Source organism: Squalius cephalus, assembly GCF_949319135.1.
Source record: "Squalius cephalus genome assembly, chromosome: 2".
In the NCBI taxonomy this organism is placed as follows: Eukaryota; Metazoa; Chordata; class Actinopteri; order Cypriniformes; family Leuciscidae; genus Squalius; species Squalius cephalus.
Window position 1 is genome coordinate 57,228,124 of NC_137123.1, and position 18,459 is coordinate 57,246,582.

General features: G+C 35.9%; 1 pseudogene across 1 annotated transcript; it reads right to left on the reverse strand.

The window, feature by feature from the left end:
- Positions 1–3,181: 3,181 nt before the first annotated feature.
- On the reverse strand, positions 3,182–18,457 carry LOC307149522 (transmembrane protein 94-like; annotated as a pseudogene). The gene is made up of 14 exons (XR_013824046.1): positions 18,043–18,457; positions 16,386–16,577; positions 15,689–15,835; positions 14,992–15,096; positions 13,344–13,457; positions 12,021–12,172; positions 9,409–9,541; positions 7,182–7,293; positions 7,023–7,107; positions 6,740–6,849; positions 6,039–6,147; positions 4,075–4,255; positions 3,896–3,973; positions 3,182–3,312 (listed from the first exon to the last, which is right to left on the reverse strand). The product of XR_013824046.1 is annotated as a transmembrane protein 94-like (transcript).
- Positions 18,458–18,459: the final 2 nt, after the last annotated feature.

Here is an 18,459-nt window from a genome sequence, read left to right on the forward strand (position 1 = left end):
TAAAATGAATAAACATGGCCACATTATTTAATGCTATTATTATTTAATCTATATTCCAATCATTAGAAAATGCATATTCACTAATGTTCAGAAGTTTGGGATCAGTGGTACTTGTTTTTTTAATTAATAGACATTTATAGTGTTATACAAGATTTCTATTTCAAATAAATGCTGTTCTTTTTAGCTTTCTATTCAAAGAAGAATCCTGAAAAAATATATCCCAGTTTCCACAGTTTAATCAGCACAACTATTTTCAACATTGATAATGTTTTTGAGCAGAAAATCAGCATATTGATTTCTGAAGAATCATGTGACACTGAATACTGGAGTAATGATGCTGAAAATGCAGCTGTGCATCACAGGAATAAATTACATTTTAAAATAAATTAAAATATAAAACAGTTTTCAAAAAAAAAAAAAAATTGTTGGATAAATGCAGCATTGGTGATCTTTAGAAAGATATTTCAAGAAAAAAAAAATTGACCAATCCCAAACGGTAGTTTAGATTCATATTTAGATATATGATCTAATCTAGACAACATTAGAAACTGTTTTCTAATGACCGAAACATATTTTAAGTTATAAAGTGTAAGCATATTCTATTCTATTGCATTACCTGATCTCATGCAGTTTGATGCCCTCATTGATAAAGACCAGCGGGATCAGCTAGAGGATTCCTAACACTCAGGTTATCGTGGGAATATCAGAGATATAGAACGTGTGGTGGAGGTCGGGATCATGCCGGAGGAAGCGGGACGCCAATGCTAAAGAAGCAATAAGAACCGGCCTGTGAGGGAAACAGAAAACAACTTTATGCCCAGAGGTTTAAACATTGAAATGAAAGTTATTAATTATGCTTTAATGTTCATCTAAATGTACATGTACGGTACATGAAATGTATAAATATGTAATGATAAAAAGCTACTAACACATGCAGCGGCTGCTCAGCCAACTCTGTTTCCACATGAGAGCAGAGCGATGCACATGACTGATGGAGATACACACTTAAAACACACACACACACAGACACAAGAAACACCAGGTTCATACTCAGAAACATCTTCACTTTCAGCATGTTAAATGATTCATCTTTAAAACATGATTCCGCAAGCTTGATGTGCTTAAAGGAACAGTTCACCCAAAAATTAAAATATTAGAAGAAAGAGGATTTTTTTTTGAATAGCACTGTAAAGGAATTTCAATAAAACAGAATTACTTTTAGCATGACATATTTAAATATCTCAACAATACAAGAGTGAATTATTTGCACTATGCTCCTTTATATGCTATGTCATTTTTGTGAACTGTATGAAACAATATGCATTATGCTACATTATTGTCACATGTATACTAGTGATGTCTTAATATGTCTACTTCCATACTCTAAAGGTGAAAAACAGTCTGAAGTGTGCATTTGATGGGCATGAGGCCATGGGAGAGGATTTGTGAATGGAAGTGAAGTGATGCAGCTGATGCCCTAAGTCACATGACAGTGACAACATGACAGATGTCATACTACACACATTCATACTATATAGAACATACTTTTGTAACGGTCGCAAGTAGGTTTTAAACCAAATGTAGTACCTACTAATCAGTATGCAATTTCAGACACAGCGAAAGTCATCTTGGACACATTGTATTGTGGGAAATAGTGTATATCATATAGTACATATATACATATATTTACATACAAGCGCTGTGTGCGAATATGTCTACTTCCACACTATTTAGTAGGTGAAAAACAGTGTATTATAAAAAAACAAATTCATAGTATTTATAAAACAGTAGGCGAAAAGTACCGGATGACCTACTACTTCCAGTGAGATTCTGAAGTGCGCATTCAATGGTGACTTTACTATCCTATGGGAGAGGATTTGCTCATTCATACTACAACCATGTATACTATATAAAACATACTTTTTTTTAAAGCTCGTGAAGTAAGTTTCAAACCAAATGTAGAACCTACCATACAGTATCCGATGAGCAAATGCCATTGTGAGACATAGTGTATATCATAGATTTATATAGTATACATATGACTCATTATTGTCTGTTTCTATGAGCTACTATACGTAAGCTATCCACCATACTGGAATGGTCAAATCCGTGAACACTCGAGAGCAGGTTAACTGTGCATCTGCAACCTAGTTATTCACATGTATGAATATCTATATCTGCAATAGACATTTGCAGATGATTTTCACAGCATGTAGTTTATCATTAATGTGATAATTCGGCATATGGATAATATTGCATATTGAGTTATACATAAAAACACAAACCAGCACATTCCCATCTCTGAAAGGTTATCCCATTTCACCTGGAATTGTATAGCTCTTTGTCTTTACAGCCTTAGGCTGTATGAAAATTTAATGAAATTTATTGATTTGTTAGTGTGAGTGATGAACAACGTCATGTTAATGTTTAAAGATGTCAAAGTGTCTAGAGAGATTGAATGTGGCATCTACGTATACATATCTATGGCGTATACTGCAGAAATACAGTAGAAAGAGTATTACTGTATGTTAGAACGCTATTACACAGCTAGTCTACATGTATCACATATATTTCCACATACATGAGTTGTGCTGTTGGGTGACAGTTGGGTGGTTAATATCAAGACAGAAGCTGTGCAGCAGGAGGCCAAAGCATGCGAGGAAGGTGCAGACGGTGTGAGACCAAACTTCACCAGGAAACACAGCACAAACATCCACAATGTCTACACAAAATTACTGTACATCACTTTAGCTGATCAATTATTCAAAATAAATAAGTGTATTTAACAATAAGCAGATAATGCTCTTACAAGCCAATGAAAGATGAATTAAAATGTTCAGAAAATGCATGACATACCCCTTGTCAAGCTTCGCCCTTTCTTTATCTTTTTTGGTAGGAATCTGAGATTTTTCCCAGTTGGAACTTTCATGACGGAATTGGCCGATGGCTTTCCCAGAAGGGACACACTGAAATAAAAGAAGAGTAAATCATAATAAAATGATGATATTTATCTTATATATGAAACGTATGGGACTGTTACAATACATGTTTATATACAAGAATTTTATCTAACATTCATGATTGGAGCAGGTTAAATCTTAGGAATCAAAGATGACCAACCACTTATCTGAAAGTTTAGGAGCCCTCCTATCATTTTTTTTTTTTTTTTTTTACACTTTTAGTGTGTATTTGAAATGTTGGGTTATTGTTTAGAACATTCGTTCATGCTTGAGTAAGGGAAAATAGAAACAGGACAGAAAGAGGACATCACTTGTGCCCAGTGGAGGAGGAAGTTGACACACACGCCAGAATCTGTGGAAATAAACAAACACACACAGGCTTACTCAGCTGTGCCTGTCAAACCCTGAGCTTAAGATGTGTTACTCATTACTTCTGACAGAAATAGCAAAGTCAAAGAAAAGGAGTGCATGTGGGACAGAGCAAAAGAGTCCGATGTTATGGAGTCCTAGATGTCCTCCTAACATGAGGGAATCAGTTCATTCTTAACTAAAAATTAAATGCTAATTTTGAATGATTCATTAAAAATATAGACAAATAAGAAATGGATTAAATAATGAATGAATTCATGTTTAATTCATTAACTTAATTAAAAATACATTTTATATACAAGCACAATTGGTGTGATGTGTTAATGTAGTATTACTTAATTGCAGTATTGCATCATATTATTGTGTCATATCTGAATTGTCCTAGACTCTGTATCTGATACATTTGCCTTCACTGGCAGTCGTCTGATTTTTATGGCAGAAGGATGTGTCTTAATTTATTAGATTGTTTTTTATTTATTTATTTTCAAATTGTGATTTTGTGTCACTTTTTAAAATTTTAAATTAAATTCATCTTTTTATGTGGCCCTCCTAGTCCTCTCTTATACCTGAATGAGGACAAGGGACAGCTGACACTGGAACAAGAACAGAAAGCACTTTCTGATGCCTGCCGTGGTGTGACGTGCCTGAGGAAAACAACATTATAAAGTGCATTCACCACAAATTCATCATATATTATACATTCATCCATGTACACGTGTGAGCGTTAATGTGCGTCCTCATTTACCTGTTTGATGAGCCTGATGACTGTGTTGTTGTCCTGTTGGTTAAACTGTACTGTGCAGGCCAGCCCACAGATGGCGCTAGAGAGCTGAATTACGCTCAGAGAGTCTGATGTGTTCAAAGTTCCATCCTCTGCATCAGAAGTGGACCAACAACATGCGGGAACCAGAGGATCTAATGCAATGCTGTGAATTAATAGATCGGAAACAATGGATAATGTACAGTTGATTGATATAATATAATATATGCTATACACAACTATTTTGTAAATACATACATGTAATAAATAAAAATGCACATAATACAATAATGCAGATAAAACGGCAAGTGATTCCACTTACAAAGACTTGGCTATATTAGTGAAACCAGGATTTGTGCCATTGTGACAACTTATCCCATATAGTACAACAACATGGCCTGCAAAAGGTTGACATGTTTAAAGGGGTCATGACATGAGAAATCAAATTTGCCTTGATTTTGTGACATATAAGAGGACTTTGGTACCATTAAAACATCTTGCAAGTTCCATATCTTAAATCATCCTCCTCATTATAAACAAAACATTTATTTAAGCTCTAAAAAAAGCTCGTTTTGATATTGCGGGATCTGTGACGACACACGGGCAAATACGTTTGCATATGACTGCCTTTGGAGCCTTCCATTACCCTTCAAATTGCGCAAATTGAAATTGCTAATTGAAAATACGCTCAATGGAAACACGTCAATTTCACAAAAACTCGCTTTTATCGCAAAAAAGTTTTTACGCTCGCATGAGGTGGTTTTTCAGGCAATTCGAAAAAGAAATATTTCGCAAAACTGCAATGGAAACAGTTTTTTGCGCATTTACAGGTCACCTGACTTAGAAGGCGCGGTGTGTTTGGACAGAATACGAGACGGAGTTCTTTATTTAATTCATAAAAGACAAAAGAATGACAGAAATACTGGATTATAAACATCAAAGAAATGCCACAATCAAGACCTCGGAGCAGAAATTAGTGAGAAAAACCCAGAAACACCTCATATGTGCCGCTCACAGACACAGTATAGGTCTTTCCTTGCCATTAATGCTTGGATAACACGCCTACGTTTCCTTCCATTAATAATAATAACATCTAGTGCGGTACGTGGCTGTGATATATATATATATATAAACTTACCAACGTCCGTTGCCATGATTTTTGGAATGACTTATCGCGAGAGGAAAAAATGACTTTTTAGTCGCATAACATCGGTTAATGGAAACGCCGTCATTTCGCAATAGTTTTTTATCGATATTTAGAAAAAATCGCAAAAGTTTTGCGCGAATCTTTAATGGAAACGCGGCTATTGATGAATAGTTATACATCATCACACTTTAGACCCTGCCCATTGGCATTCAGTCGATTAACGGCTGACATTTGCCTACACATGATGTGATCGTCGAATAGAATCAATTATAATCACTGACGCTGTCTACACTGGATACAGTATACAGATGCACGTTCAGTTTCTGACATATTCCACTCACTTGAGTCTGTAGACAACAGGACAAATGAAAGAGTGAAAGGACTCGCTTTTGTTTAGTAAACGAGGCACAGTGTAATGAAGAGCACAGCTGACTGTATTGGATCTGACGGTATATTTGTTTGTTTGTTTTTTTGTGCAAAAACTTTATTAACATTATAAGTGAATATTAAGAATTAAAATAATAAAATTAGGCAAGATTATAAGGTATGTCTACACAGAAATTGATGTTCAAAAATAAATCTGCCCTGAGAAATATTCACTGGAGTAAAAAGTGTGACAACTAACCCCAGTCTTCCCTATGACATGGCAATTTTAATGCAACAATGTTTCATGCTAACATTACAATGAATTGGGATTAGGGTGTTAAAATATTAAAATGAGTAATGTCATGTCATGAGCAAATGCATTCTTGGCAGATTGTAGGGAAATGAGTGGAGTTGAGTTGTAGGATAGAAGGATCACCTGATATCACTTTGTGGGAAGATATCATTGTTGTTGATGTTTTAACTGCTCCCGAGGCACCACACGACCTCTCCATCCTCCTGCATGATACACACCATCTCACATTCAACTACACACACACACACACACACACACACACACACACACACACACACACACACACACACACACACACACACACACACACACACACACACACACACACACACACACACACACACACACACACACATAATGGTTATAATGGTTGCTTTGTTGACGATGATATGAATAAATCTGAGCAGTATTGCCAGATCTCACTAGAAAAACAAGCAATCAGCTCTGATAAAACAAGCCAAAAACAAGCAACTGCAACTGCTATTGGTCTTCCTCTGGGGGGTGTTTATGAATCAAGGATTGCTTCATTTAATTTATCTGATAAAGAGATATTTTAAAAAGATGTTGTATATATTTATATATAAAATAATGTAAACTTGCATCAGTAGTGGACCAACAACACATGGGAAATGGATTGATTAATAGGAAGAAGAATAAAAAAATTATATATATATATATATATATATATATTAGTGCTGTCAACTAATGTATGAAATTAATTTTAATCAAAACAAATACAAATAAATAAATAAAGGATGGTTGTTTGTTTGTGTGTGTGTGTGTGTGTGTGTGTGTGTGTGTGTGTGTGTGTGTGTCTGTCTTACTCTGGGATGTGCAGTCGATGTGCAGTCTGAATAAAGGGACCAGCAATGGAACATTTATCAATGTTCTGCAGATGTGGCCTCACATTCTCTATTCCTTTTGGAAGTTTGGCCTGGAAAAACAAGAATCAGGTTATCTCTATTTATGTCAAAGTGTGTGTGCGTACAGCTTGTCTATCAGTTTGGAATCCTACCTCCTGGTCCCAACAAAGAGAACAGCTTCTTAGAAGGTCTACATAATTCCTTTGTAGATATCTGAAGTGTTAACAATGTAAATGAGTGGCACCCTGTTTAAGTCCTCGATAAGACATGCTCCATGGCTCTTGACTCTGTCCTCTCTCTGACACTGTCTCTTAGCAGAATTTCCTCCTCTGAAATCAGTGAACAGTACCGTTTAAAATTCAACAATTGGCCATAGACTAGCCAGCATGTGTCTGTCTCTCACCTTCCTCTGTCTCTGGCTCCTCCACGTTATCTGGGTCGAGAGGGAAGCTCTCTGATTGGAGGGAGATGTGACAGTTCCATCCTGTCTCCAGTCCCATTTTCTCAGCAAACACCTACTCATGGAGTGATTCAAAATGTAAATAACATGAATAAAACATTTGTACCAGTCAATCATCCGACATTGCTTGAATAATGAAAATGTTAAAAAGCAGCTGAGTACGTGACATGATTCAGGACATGTTCCTGGATCAACATCCTTTGAAGCAAAGAACATTCCTATCCAACAATCATAACCTGACCTAAAGTCAACAAAGGCCCCATTTACTTTTTTATACACATTCCTGGTATTGTAGTGCATGTTTTGTCAGTGTAAAACTGCAGATAATTCCAAAGATAATATATATATATATATATATATATATATATATATATATATATATATATATATATATATATATATATATATTAGTGGTGGGCCGTTATCGGCGTTAACGCGCTGCGTTAACGCGAGACTCTTATCGCGCGATAAAAAAAATATCGCCGTTAATCTATTCTCCAAGTTGGGTTGGGAGATGGCTCAAGCTACACAAGCTATGATGACGCAATCTACCCGCGGCCGCGTGGAACACCCGGCTGCAACGCATCATATTCGTCGTCATCTTAAGTAAACATGGCTGAAAGTGAAAGCTGGTGTAAAAGATCGGTGCAACAACCATTATTTGGACTTGGTTCGGATTTAAGCCGTCCGACGTAGACTGTGTGGTGTAACAGTTCGGTAAGTTAACACACGACTAATCCGTTCTACCACCTCAAATTCAAAACGAAACATATCACTGAATACCAGCGCGCGCGTATTATTCCCAATATATCTTAGTGGTGTAGCACATAATCTCTGTCTGCGCCCGATTTTAAGAATCGTTGTTGTGTTTCTTTTTAACTGAAAAGACATCAGTTAGACAATATTCTAATTTTAAATTTGGGGTTTCATAAGCTCCAAGCCATAATAAACATTAGACCTACTTAAGTCTCTGCAGCTAGTGTACTTAAATTTTATTTATCTGCAAAATTATGTTGTATACTTACAGTTTTGCACAATATATGTTCTCAAAACTACATACACCCTTTCAAAAAAAAAAAAAAAAAAAAAAAAACATTTAGCAGTTGTTTAGCAGGGTCTGTGTAACCTGTTCTGAAATGGTTTTATTATAATATCGTTATCGCAAGAGGCTGCAATGTATATCACAATATGGATTTTAGGCCATATCGCCCATCCCTAATTGATAGCCTATAGTAGTTGATAATAACATAGGCCTACCTAATGTTGCCTACGAACGGTAACAGTACAGTAGTAACCTTTTAAAGTCTATGAGTAGAACAGCTTTCTCAAGCAGTTTGTGATGCATTTTGGAAACAGGAGATGAGCCCCTGGTCTAATGCGCCACCTGGCTGGAGAAACCCGTTCTCAAAGACTTACTTTTATAGTCATTATTTGGGTAGCACACATATTCTGAATGCCTTCGGCAGAATTCAAATGAGCCATTTTAATCTAGATTAATCTAGATTAATTTCAAAATTAATCTAGATTAATCTAGATTAAAAAAAATTAATCTATGCCCACCTCTAATATATATATATATATATATATATATACATATATATTTAATATACATTTGTTTGAACTTTCTATTCATCAAAGAATCCTGAAAAAAATTGTATCACGATTTTTACATAATATTAAGCAGCATAACCATTTTCAACAACAATGATAATAATAAATGTTACTTGAGCATCAAATCAGAATATTAGAATGATTTCTGAAGGATCATGTGACACTGAAGACTGAGTAAAATTCAGATTTGCTATCACAGGTATACATTACGTTTTAAAATATATAAGCATAGAAAACAGTTACAATATTTTAAATTGTAATCATATTTCAGAATATTACTGTTTTTACTGTATTTTTGATCAAATAAACAGCCTTGGTGAGACTTTTATGACCCAATCTTACTGACCCCAAACGTTTGAATGGTAGTGTATGTCATATTAAATGTATTTAAATTTATATTTAAATGTATTATATTTTATACAGCTATAGAAACTTTCCTCTAATGCCTTTAAAATGACTTCCCATTTCATCTGATCTGTTCAGGCTATTGGTTAGCATTAACCGGGGGGCAAAATGCCTCAGGCTATTACTATGTGTAGGAGTGTTTGTGTCTGCTGACCTTACTTCGAACTTCCTCTTTAATAGAAAAATAGACAAAACGAATGCAAGCACTGTCCAGCCCTGAGATAAGTCTAACCACATCAGGACGAGCTTGATACTGTGACGACACCAGACCAAGAAAGGTCTGCTCCCTGAGGGGTGTGATATTGAAGTCATCTACACACACACACACACACACACACACACACACACACACACACACACACACACACACACACACACACACACACACACACACACACAGTTTACCTCCAGATATTTTTTTAATCAAATACATGATCATAATTCTTCACACAATTATAATCAGACAATATCACCATGTACCTGTAGTGTCAGTATTGTGGTTCAAAGGCAGTTCCACACAGGTGTCATCTATTTGCGAGTCATGTGGTTGTAACAGTGGCTTAAAGGAAACAGCCACACACTGGTCAGTAGGTCAGTAATGAACATAAACAACTTAAAGAGCTCTGACCTGAACCACCTGACTGCTGCAGAATCATTTCAGCGTTTATAGTGTTGACATAGAAACGCATACATTTGAGTCACGAACCACTCCGAGTATAACGTCACAGGTTTCCATCTCTTCCAAATTACAGTAGTTATGGCGTGAACGCAACATAAGCTCGTTGTTTTGGATCTGGAGGAACTGTTAAAGGTGGCTGCTGTTTCGTTTGCGCTGCTCAGTGACTGACGTCTGTCTAACTCTAGCATGATACACTCGACGTGTGATGTCTGCGTGAGCAGGTGCACGGATATATGGAAATACATAAGTTGAAGCGATTAGACGAACATTTTATGGTCCTACGCCTTCCACAGATGAGATATATATATATATATATATACAGTATATATATATATACCACTTAACTTAGTGATTGCTATCAGGATGTGAAGAGACTTTCAACCAGCATAACAAAAAAAAAATTCTGGAACAAATCGCCTACCCTGCCTTTAAGCCAACAGTAGATACTCTAGAGTCTAGAGGGTGTGCCAGCAGTAAATGTACTAGAGATGGGGTACTTGGACTCAATTGTGAATGAACTCAGACTCACAGCAGGTCACTCCATTGCGTCTAGTGCTCTAACACTCACACATACAGAGTTCACAGCATGAATCTACAGTAGATTGAAGACCTGTCAGAGTCGGTGAGGTGTTGAATATCCTCACCATCCCAGAATTCAGTGCATGCACCCAAAATTACATCAGCTGAGCCATATGAGAACAATTGAAGATCTCCTTAGGACAAAAATAACATATTGTTCTCAGTGTAATTTGTAAAATACACAGTTTGTGATATTATGAAACCGTTAATCTCAATTCAATTCAGTTCAATTCACATTTACTTGTATAGCACTTTTCACAATACACATCGTTTCAAAGCAGCTTTACAGAAAACGCATGTTTCTACATCACAATTTAGAGTAATTTGTTATCAGACGTCACTGTGTCCAAGTAATCTCCATATTTCAGAAATGTACAGTTCAAGAAAATACAAATCATGCAGTTAGCTAACATCATGCAATCATTTTAGGCAGAAACAATGAGCTCATTAAAGCAATTATTACAAGAGCCTTAAGAGCTATGTTTGGAATAACATACTACTCATGCTATTTAGCAGTTCTACTGTGCAGTGTACAGATTTTCTGTCTAATGCTGCATATACTAAAATGTCCCATAATGTAAAGTACTCAGCTTTACACAGTGCAATGTGAAGAATGAACTAAAAGTAATAAAAAATGCAATTTTTAACATCTGCTTCTTGATTATTTGATCTGTTAAGATGCTTATTTTTACACAAAATCAGATAAAAAATTCAAAAATAACCCTTTTTATTTCCTATATGATACATCAATGATGTTATTGTTAAGTAAAACGAAAACTATTAAAAATTGCTTTCATTAATGGAAATAAAGTTTGAATAAAATAAAAATACTAGATGAAAAACTTGTACTTAAAACACCTAAATGAAAATTGAAATAAATAATTTAAGTTGAAGTACTGAAATACAATGAAATTAAAGCTAAATAAAATGATAATAATAAAATGACAAAAGCACAACAAAATTATGCAAACTTAAACTTAAAAATGAAAACTGAAGCGCAAACCCTGTTTTGGCATTAAAAAACTACTGTCAGGATTTACTAAAGACACGCAGTGAACAATTAGCGCGTGGACAGGGTTATTTTTGCGGCTGACCTTATTACATATGCATTTGCAGGAGTTTCCCTTTCAGACGCAACTTTTCTGGGAGGAGAGCAAAAAAAACTATAAAACTAAAAAACACTCATGATCTCTTTTCTCTAGCATAATAATGATTTATGAATTCATGAGAAACAATTTCAATAAATACTAAAAATGTAAGAAATATTTCCTGACCTTTTATTTATTTGGTAAGCAGCCAAGCAAAGAGTGGGATAATGTATAATCTACAAATTATTATCATAAAATAAACCCCTTCCTTACATAATGCATTTTTTCACATACTATTTCTGTATACAGTGTACAGTATGCAGTAGGCATAAACATAGTAACTGCTTACTATTGGTGGTGCGTGTACAGGTCACGCGCGTCTAAGGATGTTCATGCATGTATGCATGTGTGCATGCTCACCGGTTTGTGAGATGTGAGAAAGGAAGCCGTCTCATTGACACAGAAGGTGGAGCAGTGATCTCTGGGTGTCCAGAGTAGGAGATGGAGGGCAGAGTGTAGGCTGCCACACTCATTCTCTGTTCCCAAAGGATCATTTGCGGAGGTGGAGAAGCCTGTAGATATGAACACATGCACTGTTAGCAATATAATTACAGTTTTCTGAAAATTTTTTGATGGAATTTGAAAATTATAACACTGATGAATCAGTAACCGTAATATTACGATGATATTTTTAGAATAAACGTACAATACTGAATAAAAGCCATGGTATTAATTAATATGATTAATTAAAAATGCTCTACTATTGGCCAATAACCATTATGATCCCGATAAATTGTGCAACCCTAGACTCTAGGAAAAGTCAATAAAAAATAGGGCCTAATGTACTCTGTGTTTTAGGGTCAAAGGAAATGTCAGTAATCTTACTGGATAATGTGCCACTGATTACCAGTACCTTTTCCATTTTTCTATGGATTTTTTTCTTACAGTGTACAGTACCATACCCCACATTTCAATATCGTTATCATCTTGATTTAATTTAAGACATTATTAGACCCATTTATAAACCATTTCAGGACCATCAAAAACCAACAAGGATGTTTTTGTTATATTTATGAATACATTTAAGTATAGAGTACACTAAGATCACATGGGATTTGTTCACAGATATTCCTGCATGCTGATACTGTGACCAAGTGCATTCTGGTACACACTCAAAGCTCTCATTTCAGTATTGCATTACTTTGAGAGAGATAGAATAGCATTCACTGCCCCAACGTCACCTTAAGTGAAAGATGTTATCATTGTAGTGCAGAAACACTAGGCAATATACACAGCCCCCAAAAAGTATTTTGACATTCATTCACTTAAAAACATATGAATAGATTAGATAAAAAAAAAAAAAAAACATCAAAACAAGTAGCATTTATTTCAAAGATAAAACATCAAGTTTGCAGGTTGCAGTTGATTATTGAATGCAATGACATGCATAAGCGTGCCTTTATGTCCTAATTCTTACATGCAAGTCTTATTTGCTTGGTTGCACTTACAGTTCCAGATCCCAGACTGAGCTGCAAACTAGCGGTGTGGCAGAGAGTCAATGTTTGACCCCAGAACACTGAGTAACATTTCTTGAAGGTCAACTTCCACATTTCCAATTCAATGAAATGGACATCAGTTTCACATTCCAAATCATTACCAACAATATATTCATTCACATGGTTAGAGTTGTGAGCAATAAAAATACAGCCAGCTATTGTGTGGTTTCCTCTTTATTGAACATACCCACCAGTCCGCTGGCTGCGAGCCCATCTGTAAATGAATACGGGTCTCTCTGTACATGCACACCAGAAAAAGCAGGGGGAAAGTCAGGGGCAACAGAGGTAAAACAACATTAACCTGCAACACAACATTTGATGTATTAGCAAGAGATGCATTTTTATTTTATGGTCAACATTTTAAAGAAACTCTATGCAACTTTTTTTGTTTAAAATGAACAAAATTTAAATAATGAATCAATACTTCAACAGCTCTTCTTCCAAAATGTGTTATCTTACACTGATTCACTATGGTAAGCCTGTTATAATTGTTTATATTTTAGACCTAATGGGATGGTTTTTGTGGGAAATTGTACATATGTCACTCGCCAGTGCGAGTGGAAACGATATCGATATATGTCTCGTCATATCCGTAGACGATATATGTCGATATATGTCGAGACGATATATGTCTCATCATATCCGTAAATAGAGAAAAAAGTTGCTCCGGCTACTTTGACGCATGTATGGTGTGGTAATGACATAGGTTAGTTGTCACATCGAGCGAGAAAGGTTGATATGGAGCACACTGCATCTGAAACCTTCGGGGAATCAAGCCCTGAACAGAACAGAGTGCTGGCAAAAAGAGCACGTGACAGAGCTCGTCATAAAACAAGAATTAACATTGGCTTGGTTTTTCGGGGATGGCGAGCACTGAGGGATCTGAATTGTTGTAAAAGTGACGCGAAGATGGTGTTTTATTACTCAACGGGTGAGTAAGGTATTTAATTGAACAGATAAATTGGCATATGTCGCTCTCAGTTCACTGTAAAGCATTATCTATTGTGAAAGGTCATTTCATTATAGTTGTTGTAGCGCTGTGCTGGAATATATTTTTAAGGAAGAACCTTGTCTATTAATGGGCAAAGCTACAGAAACGTCTTCAGCTAGTCAGCTTGATATCGTTTCCATCTAAACTGGTTATATGTTAAGAGCAGAAGGATAATCTATCTCTCTTAAACATAAACATATTCATCCGCAGTCACGCAGAGCTGAAGCACAGCCATAATAATGTTCTTTTGCAAAACGCCTTGTTTTTTAACTGCTAAAGTGCCAAAAGTTACATAGTGTACCTCTAAATATAAAACATTGTGCCTGTTTTGCTCTACTACATCACATGTTCTCACAAAATATGTAACAAAACACTCCTTATGGTTGATTTGGACTATAATATTTCAGACATTACAAGTATTTGCATTTTGTGTGTTTCAGAGTATGTAGTGTATAGATGTGTGTATGCTCGTTTTTGGATATCCTACAGGTATAGCTGCAGGAGTGTGACAGGCCATGGTCCCACACCAGGAACGCCAAACAAAATATGCAACAGATTCAGAGCCAGGAGCAGCACCTTGAGAATAAAGGTCAGATAGATGTTACAACCAATCCTGGACAGGGGGATTTTTCCATTTCATAAACAGTGAAAAGGCTATTTCAGTTCAACACTAACAAAAGAAATACCAAAACACCATGGTACCTTGTTTTTCAGGGCAAGAAGCTTGAAAATGAACAAATACTAATTAAAACAAACATATACTTTGAAAGCAATGCTAGTTGCTTCTTATAAAAATACATATGTCAAAATAATAAAATAAAAAATATAAATAAATGAGTCTCACTGGGACAAAATGTGCTGGGCCTCTCTCTAGTAAGTATTGCACATGTGCAAACGTTCATTATCCAGAACTGACACAGGTCTTTGATGAGAGAGCTCCAAACACCTCCTACATAAAAAGATCCATACAAAAGAGATTCTGTGGCAAATTCTGGGCTTTTTTCCATAAATCCTGCTCTTATGAACATCCTGGGGCTGTAGTTTAGGAGTTCAAGTATTGGATATGCTTTGCCATTGTCAATGATAATTTCTGTCATGTTGTTACAAGCTGATCCAGTGACAGTGCTGTAATAGTGGAATATCATATTGAATACAGTCCTTAAGCTCTTAAGTCCTCCACTAGGATCTGTGTTTTGTGTCTGGCACAGATGAAATAACATTAAAAGACTCTTATTCAAAAGAGAGTACTAGAACACCACTGGGACACAATAGTGTTTGTTATCTAAAACCATTTGTCTTTTACTTCTATAAATATGTTGATGTGTCAATAAAATATAACAGAGTTTTCTGAAGAATTAGCTCACAGATTATTGGTTTCTGTTGGCTTGCAGTACTGGACCTATTTTTATTTTATTTTATCATTGAGCAAACAAATAGCAAAATGATAGCTATAACACCAAAAAGGTTGACAGGTGTTGAGAAAAAATAAAAGAAAAGTGAATTAATAAAAGAAGGACAATTTAAAAATTTAAAAAACCTACTAACCCCCTTCGACTGCTGGAGTCTTCGTTACTCTGAAGGGCTGTGGTTGGAGCAAACGATGTGGGTGGGGCCTTCCACTATCCAATGGGGATGGAGGAGAGGTGACTGAACACATCACTGCGGGATAAGACAACATGATCCTCCTCCTGTCCTCATAGACCAATCAGAGAAAAGAAAATAGTTTTATGACAGAGTAAGAGCACTCATTTTATGCTCTTGTGCAAAGAGAAAGTCATTTAGATCCAATCAGTGATGGAAAAGAATGGAATTCATCTGTTGAAAACAGCATAAAAAGATGCAAGGTAGGTATGTAGCCTTGGGCACATTGGAAACAAACTGTATTTACATAGCCTTATTTATTCATTATAATGGTTCACACAAAAATGAACACACTGCTCTTTTACATAAAGCATATGTCAAGCTCCCTAAATACTGGTCTGTTTGTCACACAAAGCAAAGTTTTGCTTCAGAGAACTAAGAATATTGTGCATGAGTCACATGGACTATTTTTATGCTGCTTTTTTGTCCTTTTTGCAGCTTGGCAGCCTCTGGTCACTGTATGTTTTTGTATGGAAAAGAGAATTGTGAATATTCTTCAAAATCTCTCATTTTTGTGTTCTACAGAAAAATATAATCATACGTCTTTTCACTTTTAGGTGAACTATTTCTTTGAGAGTGTCATGTATGCTCTCTGACCTGAATTCCTCTTAGTTCAGTTGGCGCTTCACTGCCAGGGCGTAGAGAGATAATGTCATCCTCCACCAGCAGACTGACAGGCAGATTGGCAAGTTTCCCATCACATCCACTGTCTTGACACCACAGGGGAGGGTGGGGTGAACAGGTCCTCTGTGACTCTTAGCCAATCAGAGGAAGGATGTTTCAAGAACTCTGGATGCATCCAAAGAGTTTAAAGTGACCATGAAATCAAAATTGACAATTATTTTTTTGTGGAATATTGCGGTGTTTATTATAAATTATTAATCCGTGTATCAGTTTTTAAAAAAAATAAAAATAATAATAATTAATGTGCCCTTGTAATCTTTAGTCAAAATAACTTCCCCTCCATCTTGCAGCGACATCTCTTCTCTGATGGCATTACTGGCAACGAGGGTGGGACAACCAGTCACTCGACATCACACAGCAATAGCAAACACAACCATGCATGCAATCAGTCAGTTCCCGATGGATAAAATCAAGTCTCACCCTACATTTTTTCTCGTTCGAGAACACATATGTCACATTAGGGAATAATAGAGTATTATAACCTCTGTTTCATGCTGACTTTATTTTTCTTTGCAAGCTATTAAAACAATAGCTAGCTTAAGCTACAAAAATAGCTGTAAACTATAAAGAACCCTTAAAGTTTAAAGTTAGCTAGTTGCATTGCAATCTACATTACAAAACATCTACATTACAAAACTTGAACAAAGCGCGGTAACGTTACTACAGAAGAAAATATCGTTAGTGTTTTGAAAATTTTGTCAGGAAAATGTCGTGCAGGTATGAAATGTCGTTCCTGGTCGGTAAATGTCCCATTTATTCAGCGTCTCAGAGCTCCCTTCTCTCTATGACAAGAATACTTTAATACTAATGAATGATAAACAGCTCCAAACGACCGTGTTCGGCGGTGTGTATATGAGACCGAAGTACCGCGAGAACGGTAGGAAAGTACCATCGTGAATTTGATTCTAAACAACCGACAGAAAATACCAGAGATACACGACATAATAGCTGAAATATTGTCACGGACGAAGTAACATTGTGTTAAAACTTATTTAAAAACTAGATGCTAACTATTTAGTAATATCATTGACAGATTTGCTTTTAGCACTGCTTGATACTGATTTTTCTTTATTAATTTGTATAGGCTAGCTAGATCAAAGAGTGTTCCTCCTACTTTCCTGCAGAGCTTCCAATAGTATCATGCTCTAACATGCCTTTAATTTAGATCTTTTTAATGTCAATTATTTGCCTTAGACTAGATGGCGAGACTACAGAATAATGGGAAGCAAATGGACTTGCTTAGCTTCTTTTTTTGCTGTTTGGAACAAACATAAATGACACAATGTTTAAAGGGTTTTTTTAAATGAAAAAAAAAAAAAAACATAACTATGACATAGTACACCATTAAAGCCCACAGAATAGTATAGCCTATTTCAGTTTTTATTCGTACACCTAAGTCTCCCAAACTATGAAAGAGCAACCTCTGGGCAATACATGTTCTCCTGGCAAGAAACGTAGATGAGCATGTCTCGACTATTCACTTTTGTACTGTGTCAAACTAGAACTGGAGAGTATAATCAAATGAATGACGCTATCAGGATGTGTGCTCAGTAGGGCACATGTAAATAACCATGTAAAGTGTTCAGTAAAGTCTCCACACTGCGGGGCATCTCCTCTCTTTCTCTCTCTTCAGCCACTGGAAGATGATCATGGCAACCAGCCCAGCCAGAAGGAGATGCAACAAAGTGTCAAAGCTGTGCTGTCACTATGACAACCATACAACAAGATAACTTGTGTAACATTGCAGACTATATGCAAATGACAGATGAATCAGTGTTTAAGATGCACAAAGTATTTTTTTGGCTGAAACCACAGTGGTTTTGTATTTTCCGAAGGTGTATTTGGCACCCACCAACCTTTAAGTGGAAAATAAATAAATAAATGCACTTAGTTAATATATGCATTTATGTAAATGTCTTATCTTTTTGGTTCAATTACATGGCAGGTGATGATCAGACTTGTTGCACACAGGGCTGTTAGTAAAACC